The sequence below is a fragment of the Dermacentor silvarum genome, chromosome 7 (genome assembly GCF_013339745.2).
Source record: "Dermacentor silvarum isolate Dsil-2018 chromosome 7, BIME_Dsil_1.4, whole genome shotgun sequence".
NCBI lineage: Eukaryota > Metazoa > Arthropoda > Arachnida > Ixodida > Ixodidae > Dermacentor > Dermacentor silvarum.
In genome coordinates this window covers 109234629-109244296 of record NC_051160.1, presented here as the reverse complement: position 1 = coordinate 109244296, position 9668 = coordinate 109234629, and positions in this window count along the sequence as shown.

Here is a 9668-nt window from a genome sequence, read left to right as displayed (position 1 = left end):
CCTTGGGTAGACCATATTTGGTTATAGTAGCGGCGTACGACTGGCGTGGCGCAGACTTGTGTACAAGCTCTGCCGCGTCCCCTCGTTGGTCTCCGTGGTGGGCGGTCGGCGCTGTTGCCGAACATACGCACCTTCTCATGGCAGCGCAAACCTCTGTTGTCTATGATCAGCCTCTGAAAAGAGGCCGCACCGAAGCAATGTTTCAGTACTCTTTTCGGAGCAACACCCCAGCATTCCCCAAGTGCCATGTAGTCGATAGTGAAAACAACACACCCATGAGAAAGCTCTCTCCTTTCCTGGTGGCCAAGTGCCTAAAAGACAAAATTGGACCGACATATAACGCCTCAAAAATGTCTAGCGGGGACCTCCTCCTAGAACTAAATGACAAATATCAAGTACAAAAGCTCTTGGAACTTACCAGTATTGGCGATGCCACAGTAACAATTTCAGCCCACAAAACTGTAAATACAAGCAGGGGTGTGATATCCGAGGAGGACTTCCCTGCTTTAGCGATGAGGAACTGCTGGAGGGTTTCCAGGAACAAAACGTGACTAAAGTACAAAAAATTGTCATCCGCAGAAATGACCAAGAAATTCCCACAAAACGTGTTATACTTACCTTTGGAACAAGCGAAATGCCCACCTCTCTGAATGTAGGATAAGTAAATGTCAGACTATATATCTCAAACCCCAGACCATGTTTCAAGTGTCAAAGGTTTGGACATGCTTCACACTCATGCCGAGGACGAACAACCTGTGCTAAATGCAGCTCCATGATCACCAATCTGACAATTGCAGTTCTTATCTACACTGTGTCAACTGTAAAGGGGACCATCCAGCTTACTCGCGGTCTTGCCCTTGCTGGAAAAAAGAAAAGAAAGTAATTGCACTAACTGTTAAAGAAAAAATCTCGTTCTCTGAAGCAAGAAAGCGACTGTCTTACCTTTCGAGAAGTTATGCCGATGTGACGCAGGTGGGGGCAGCGTCACAGCAGCTTCGGTAGTCCACCGAGCCTACGCACAGCGGTCCCGCCGTGACCCCCCCCCCCCCGACCCCGGGGTGGAAGCAGTCAGTGCTGCTCCATTTTCTTCACTGGCCCGCGGACACCAGTCTCGCTGGACCCTAAAATCAATCGAACCCCAAGGCCCGAGACACGTGTCCCGGCGCCCCACTCTCGTTCCTCCAGCATCTCAGGGAGTGCGATGGAGGTCGACGCAAAAACTCCGGTGTCGTCGACGCCGAAGGACAAGCACTCTCTCGAGTGCACAAAGAGGGACATAGTCCCAATAACCGCGCTAATTAAGAAAGTGATAACCTAAAGGTCATCCCTCCTTTTTATCAGCCTTCTCTACATCTATGTCACCCAACATCTTATATCTTATTGAATCATAAGGCCATTTTTTACCTTTCGCTTTTAAAATGGCTTTTATTATCCACTGGAACTGCAGAGGACTTTTACACAACTTGGGTGACATAAGAGATATACTGAGTAACTTCTGCCCTGTGGCTCTGTGCCTACAGGAAACAAACTTATGCGATAAAAACATTAATATCTTAAAAGGCTTCCCTGTTGCACGGCGCGACCCTACTCAGGCTAACCGGCTGTCGGGTGGTGTGGCTGTTGTTGTGAAACACGGAATAGCAGCTAGAGCAGTGACCGTTAATAGCCACATAGAAGCCGCTGCTGTCACCATTTTGGCTCATAAAACCATTACCATCTGTTCCCTCTACATTCCTCCACACACACAATCCACTGTAAGAGATTTAGACCTTATTTTAGACCAGCTACCGGAACCATTTCTGATAGCGGGAGACTTTAATGGGCATAATACACTATGGGGGAGCAAAAAAAACTGACCATATGGGAGAAACTATCGAAGATTTTATTTTAAATAACGAACTATGCCTTTTAAATAATGGTGGGGCCACGTACTGCTCCCCTAGCACAGGAGCTATGAGTTGCCTTGATTTGGCAATGTGTTCTCGATCTCTGTTCACCGATCTCCATTGGACTGTAATAGCTAATCCCTACGGTAGTGATCATATGCCTGCAGTCATAAAACTAAGATCCATGCTACCTATAACACTTTCTGGACCACCCCGTTGGAAACTGCACCTAGCAAACTGGCCTCTTCACTGAAAAAGCCAGTCTAGAAAAAGTGATCTTAGATGACCTAAGCATAGACGAACCGAATGAGACGATTACTGCTTGCATAGTTGCTGCGGCGGAAGAAGCTATTCCCTTATCTTCTGGATTCTTTAAAAAAAGAACAAATACCTTGGGGGACGAATGAATGCACACAAGTTAAAAAACTTGAAAACAAAGCATGGGGTATCTTCTGAAGGTACCCAACACAAGATAATTCTTTATCATTCAAAAAAGCAAAAGTGAAAGGCGAGGTATATCCGGCAAGCAGAAAAAAATTCATGGAAAAATTACATCTCATCGATTAACCGTTCAATAACATCCAAGAGAATGTGGGACCAGGTTTGCAAGTTTAGGGGCGACTATGTCCCTACACGATCTCCATACATGCAAACAAGTCTACACGAACAAGCAGCCATATTAGGCCAGAACTTCTACACCTTATCTAGTTCGGCAAACTATTCCGCAACATTCCTAAAACACAAATAGTCCGCCGAAAAACGCAAGCTTCCGACAACAGGAAGTTCAGATAGACCATTTAATGCCCCTTTAACACTCCATGAAAGAAACAGAGTAATATCTTCGGGTAAGAAAACAGCACCGGGTCCTGACAAAATACATTACGCTATGCTGGCCGATTTGTCCTAGAAAGCGGTGGAGGCCTTGTTGCGTTTTTTAACACGATATGGGAAACAGGCAAAATGCCTGCAGAGTGGAAAAAGGCCGTTATTGTTCCCTTCCTGAAGGCGGGAAAGTCACCAAATACACCTAACAGCTACAGACCTATAGCACTAACAAGTTGCCTCGCTAAATCATACGAAATCATAATAAATATAGGATTAACATACGTTCTCGAAGCAGATAACTTGCTAGATACTCACCAGTGTGGATACAAGAAAGGCTGCTCAACAACTGACCATCTTGTTCGTCTTGAACATACCATACGTGAAGCGTTCCTTTACAAACAGCACTGCCTAGCGATGTTTTTCGTCCTGGAAAAGGCATACGACACCACATGCAGGTATGGCATTTTACAAGGTTTAGCAACACTAGGAATACGTGGCAGAATGTTTAACTGTCTGGCTGATTTTCTGTCAAACCAAACATTTCAAGTCCGTCTGGGGGCAACACTGTCCCGAGTCTTCGTCCAAAAAAATGGCGTCCACAGGGTTGCGTATTAAGCACCACTCTTTTCGTGGTGAAGATGAATTCCATAAATTCAGTTATACCGTTCAACATTATGTACTCTTTATACGTCGACGACCTTGAAATTGCATGCCGTGCCTCGGGTATAAGACAAACCCAGATAACAATAAACAAGTTGACGCAATGGGCCGATAAAAATGTATTTCGTTTTTCTACACAAGAAACTGTGGCAGCCGTGTTTTCACAAAAAAGGGGGTTACACCCGGACCCAGTTCTCAAATTAAATCAAAGCCCATTACCGGTTAAGCACGAACAAAAGTTCTTAGGAATAATTTTTGTTAGTAAACTAAAATCCATCGCCCACATTAACAGCATAAAAACTAAGGCAAACAAAGCGCTTAACATCCTGAAGGTCCTATCACGTAAGCATTGGGGCGCCGACCGAACTTGCCTGTTGCGTATTTACCGCTCCGTCGTGCTTAGCATTCTTGACTACGGTTGCATAATTTACGGGTCAGCAAGGCAGTCTTACGTCAAACGTCTAGATCCCACGCACAACGACGGACTACGCTTAGCAACTGGTGCGTACAGGACCTCACCAGTAGAAAGCCTATATGCCGACAGTAACGAACCCTGTTTGGAGCACCGAAGAGCCTTTCTCACAATTTCATACGTGCTTAGAATCACAGCTCAACCTAATCATATATGCCACACTCTTGTTGCTTACACCACAAACAGAATACACTATGCCAACAAACCAAATAGCGTGAGACCACTTATCCTCCGATTCCAAGATATGTGCGAAAGCCACAGTGTTCCCAGCGAGGCCCTCAAAGTCGCCGAAAGACCGAACAGACTGCCCCCGTGGTATGATTTTGCACATTTTTGTGATTTCACCCTAACATGTCACAAGAAAAAAGAAACACCACTTGAACACATAATGCAAGATTTCTCAGAACTACAAGAAAAATACAATGACTACACCGAGATTTACACTGACGGTTCCAAGACAAATGAACATGTCGGAAGCGCAGTCGTATCGGAACACTGGTAAAATTGTCTTAGGTTACCACAGTTTGCTTCGGTTTTCACAGCCGAAGTATATGCCCTGCTTATGGCCTTGGAAAAAAATAGTTACAGGAGATTATAGAAAAGCAGTTGTCTACACAGATTCCCTCAGTTCACTTAATTCCCTCCATAGAAAATCAGAGTGCGAACCTTTTCTCGGCTGCCTCTTGAGAATGCTCGGCAAAAGTGAAAAGCATAGTCAAGTAATTCGTCTCTGTTGGGTTCCAAGCCACGTGGAAATCATGGGAAATGAAAAGGCGGACAAATTCGCAGCAATGGCTGCCTGTGAAAAAATCACAGAGATAAATCTTCCATTCAAGGACTGTGTCCGGGTGGTCCGTGCTGCGATCACCTCAAAGTTGCAGCAGGATTGGGGCTGTCAAGTAAATAACAAGCTACAAATAGTAAAGCCCATACTCAGGAGTGGAAGACATCATACCACCAGGAACGTCTCATGGAAGTCATTCTATGTCGCGTTCGCATCGGGCACACACATATCACACATAACTTTTTATTGAAAAATGAAGAACAAGCGGTCTGTGATCAATGGCAAGAATTTCTAACTGTGAATCACATTTTAATAACATGTCCGGCGTTGGGGGAAAAAAGACAGAAATATTTTTATGAACTTTACAAAACACTAACACCACTTAGATTAGGTACTAGTGGGTGCTAGTAATCAGGCGGGATGTGCTTTAAATTTTGAGTTTATTGATGGGTAAGCATTCTTTGACGACTACCCCACCTCCATCTCGTGAAAAGTGTATGCCTTGTATTCGCACAAATTGTAATTTGCGAAGACATTTATTGTATATTGTACTGGTAGCTTTATAAGCAATTAGAAACAATTTAAAACCAATAAACATGGCCAGACAGAGTAGGGATACAAAAGGCTCCACAGAAATGCATGGGGAAGCTTATAGTAGGGATGATCCAACTGAAATGTGAGGGTGCGTCAACCGGAAACTTGGGGTGGGCCAACTTGAAATTTGGGTGTGGTCCTACTTTAAATTGAGGCCGGGTGACCCAGCTTTAATTTTGGAGTGGCCCATCCCTAAATTTCAGTTATCCGAGCCCCAAATTTCAGTTGGTCCACACACTACTATAGCTTCCCCATGCATTTTCTTTGGAGCCCTATGTACCATAGGGGTATTCTCTCCAATCAAATTTTTTATTGATTTAAGTTGTTCCTAATCACTTATAAAGCTACGAATCATCTACATTGACACTATTATAACGATAAAATGTCTTAACTTCGCAGGCTTGTATTCTTGTGCAGATACAAGGCATTACACTTTTCGCGTGACGGCGCTGGGGTACTCGCCAGAGAATGTTCTGCATTAACAGAAGCTATTCATTAAACGGTTTCATGCGCACGAAAAATAAATGTAGTATCATATATTAAATTATATATAGTCATAACTAAATTGCTCTCACAAGTAAAATGTTTTGTAAGATAACAAATATGTTTTGTGCAATTTTGATCAGGGAACCGAAAACGCACTCGAGTGCCGCTCGCATTCCGCGGCCGCTTATATTCGCAACTCAAATGAACACAGGGGGCGCGGCGAAAACTGGTCTCGTCTGGCTACACTGTGCAACATGGCGGGATATACGGAGGTCCCCGCGTTGCCGCAACCGCTGTGTTTGATGTACAGTACACAGTAGTTTGATTATTTTTGTGCAGTGTGATGCCAGTTTGGCGCTGTTTTGTGGAAGGAAAAGCGAGTAGCTTACGCAGACCAAATCATTTTAGCCGATCTGAGAGAGGCACATTGGGTACTGAGGCTGAAGTGGTCGCACGGTATATGCAAAACATCTGGCGTGACAGCCATAGGCGTATCTACCGGGGGGGGGGGGGGGCACTTGCCCCCCCCCCCCCCACTTTTGAAAGCAGGCACTTTCGGCTACACACTGGAAAGTCTAACAAAACTACAGCTGAAGCTAAATTTTATTCTTAATAGAGTCACCACGTTAATAATGCGTTTCTTTACTAGTATGCCCGGTTTGGGCAGCGAGTATGTGCCTCCTCAGGACGCGCTTAGCGGCGACGCACGAGATGCGCCTCACGCTTGCATTGGCTCAGAAGTCCGGGCGCTGGACAGTCCCAGTTACAAATTACCGCCTCACTATACTTGAAAAAAAACCCAAAAACACTCGCTGGTATATTTAACCTTCGGGCGACGGGAGAGGCCCGGATAAGTATTTTAATCAGCCGTGGCCTACTGCATGAAATGGTGGATTATCAATGCTGGAACTCTGAATCTCCGTCCAGAATAGTCTACGTAGCGTTGCAGTGTAATATATATTGACACGTACACATGTTTATCTTTCACTGTACTTGGCTGACAATGTTAAACGTTATCGCTCGGCGCAGGACGCGCCTGCATTGGAAGCTTCTCGGACGTTATCGATGCTCTATCCGTCGTCTGTGGTCACCGACGCCCATGTAATCTGATTGTATGAGCGACGCGAATTGTCTAGACTTTCTGGAAGACACGCGGGCATCAGGGATTAATCTAGAACCTTCGATGACTCAGGTATAAAAGCCGACGCGTTTCGCCGCTGATCAGATTTTTCGACGATCGCCGACTGTGTTCGCCGCTATCGTTGTGCTTTGAGTGTACCTCTTTTGTGGGCACAGGTTCGCCCAATAACAACCAGTTTCGTCGTACACAGTTTTACGACTGTTTTCTCAGCGTCACTACTACGTGACATCTGGTGGAGGTGCTAGTGCGTTCATGCAGCGAACGCCCCCGCAAAGCCGCGATCCAGCCCGAAACCGGGGACAACGCCAACGTCACCAAGGACCCGCGAGCTAGCCGTAGGCAGCAGGACTTCTGCCGAGTACGGACTTCTTCCCGAGAAGACCACAGCGATCAAGGCCAAGTCAACGACCCCAATGGCAGCCCCAGCGTCCCCCATCCTGCTGCAAACCCTCGGGAGCCCCCGACCTTCCGTGGTCATCGGCTGAAGACCCTGAAACCTGGCTGGAGACATACGAGCGGATCGCGACGTTCAACAAATGGAGCGACGACGACAAGCTACGCCATGTCTATTTTTCGTTGGATGACGCTGCTCGGACCTGTTTGAGAACAGAGAGACCACCCTGGTTACGTGGGACCTTTTTCGAAAACTTCGTGAGGACCTTCACGAGTGTCGTACGAAAGGAGAGGGCAGAGGTTCTCTTAGAAACCAGGGTGCAATTGCCGAACGAGAACATCGCGATCTTCACGGAGGAGATGTCTCGTCTCTTCCGCCACGCCGACCCCGACATGTCTGAAGAAAAGAAAGTTCGGTTCTTGATGCGGGGTGTCAAAGAGCAACTATTCACCGGATTGATGCGCAACCCGCCCAAGACTGTCGCCGAATTTCTTTCCGAGGCCACAACGATCGAGAAGACGCTTGAAATGCGCGCCAGGCAATACAACCGCCGTGCCTGACCAACTACGCCGATGCTCAAGCTCTAGGCGCCGACGACCTGCGCGAGACCATCAGAGCAGTCGTTCGCGAGGAGCTGCAGAAGCTCTTACCCAGGTCGCAGCCTCAAGTGGCATCTATCGCCGCCGTCGTCAAAGAAGAAGTTTCAGCGCTCACTTGGAGTTCCTGATGTGCAGCCGCAATCGCCGCAACCCCAGCCGGAAGCGCTGACTTACGCCGCCGTTGCCCGTCGTCAAGGCCCTCCTTCGCTCGCACCAGGGCCAAGTAACGCCGCAGTTCCGTCGCCACCGCCGCCGCCGCAGCCAGCACGCCGCCCGTCACCCAGCGCAGCTACCCGAGAAAGACGGACATTTGGCGCGCCCCCGACCACCGCCCGCTCTGCTATCACTGCGGGGAAGCTGGTCTGTCCTACCGCCGATGCCCATACCGCGAGATGGGCCTACGAGGGTTCGCCGTCAACGCGCCGCGTCCACAGCTTGGCGAGCGGCCACGTGACATCGCCGACTACCTCGCCGGAGCCCAGTGGCAACCACGACGACCCTCACGCTCGCCGTCACCAGGACGTTACCTGTCGCCGCAGCGCCGACCATAACCTGGCCCAGCCCGGGCCGGTCCGTGAGCCCCTATCCGGGAAACTAAAGGCAGCAACCGATGGAGGTGCGGTTGCTGTACGACGCAATGCCGAAGATCCTCCGACCCGCCGACGACGACGATTCGCGATTCATCACGACGAGATATCAGCACGCCGCCTAGCACAGCCTTGACAACACTTCGCCGCCGAAGAAGACCTTCCGACGCGACGTAGCATAGCAGCAGAGCAGCGACGCAGCCGTGATCCGACGCCACGAATTAACCGCAACGCCAGACGCCGGTTCTACCGATCTAGACGTGCTCATCGATGGCCATAACGTCACCGCTCTCGTCGACACTGGAGCCGACTATTCCGTCTTCAGTGGCCCGTTCGCCGCCAAGTTGAAGAAGGTGAAAACAGCCTGGCAAGGACCCGATATCCGACAGCGGGAGGCCACCTAATAACGCCGACTGGAATCTGCACAGCGCGAGTCACGGTAACAACCGCACTTACCCGGCGAGCTTCGTAATCCTGCAGCACTGCTCCAGGGATGTCATCCTAGCATGGACTTTCTAAATCAACACGGTGCAGTCATCGACTTAAGGTCCAAGTCGATAACGCTTTCAACGCACAACGCGATACCACCGCATACAAGCATAAGTTACCATGCCTTGAAGTGCTTGAAGAACAAGTCACCGTTCCGCCTCGCTCCAGCGTAATGATTCCGTCGGCACCGAAGTGCCTGCAGACATGGAGGGCGTCATGAGGGCGATCATCACTTACTGCTCGACCGTGAAATTTGCGTCGCTAGAGGCATAGCTGAGCTACGTGCAGGGAAAGCAACGGTGATGCTCACGAACTTCAGCCCGAATACAAGCACATTAACAAAGGCACCACGGTCGCCTACATCGACGAAATAGTACAAGCCAGCAGTGCTTTCGCCTTCACGGTTCCAGGCACCCGCAACGACGACTATAATACCCGAACCAACTTTCGACGTCAATCAGAACCTTCCCAGGCATAAGAAAGAACGACTAAAAGCTCTGCTCCTGCAATACAAGGATTGCTTCTCGTCGTCGTCAAAAGTTCGACAAACCCTTTCGCCAAGCACCGCATCATAACCGACGAAAATGCCCGCCCATTGCGTCAGAGCCCGTACCGAGTTTTCGGCGCGCGAACGCGAGGCCATAAGGCGACAAGTTGACGAAAATGCTACGCGACGACATCATCCAGCCTCCAAGAGTCCGTGGGCGTCCCCGTGGTGTTATGAAGAAGAAGGATGGAACCCCTACGTTTT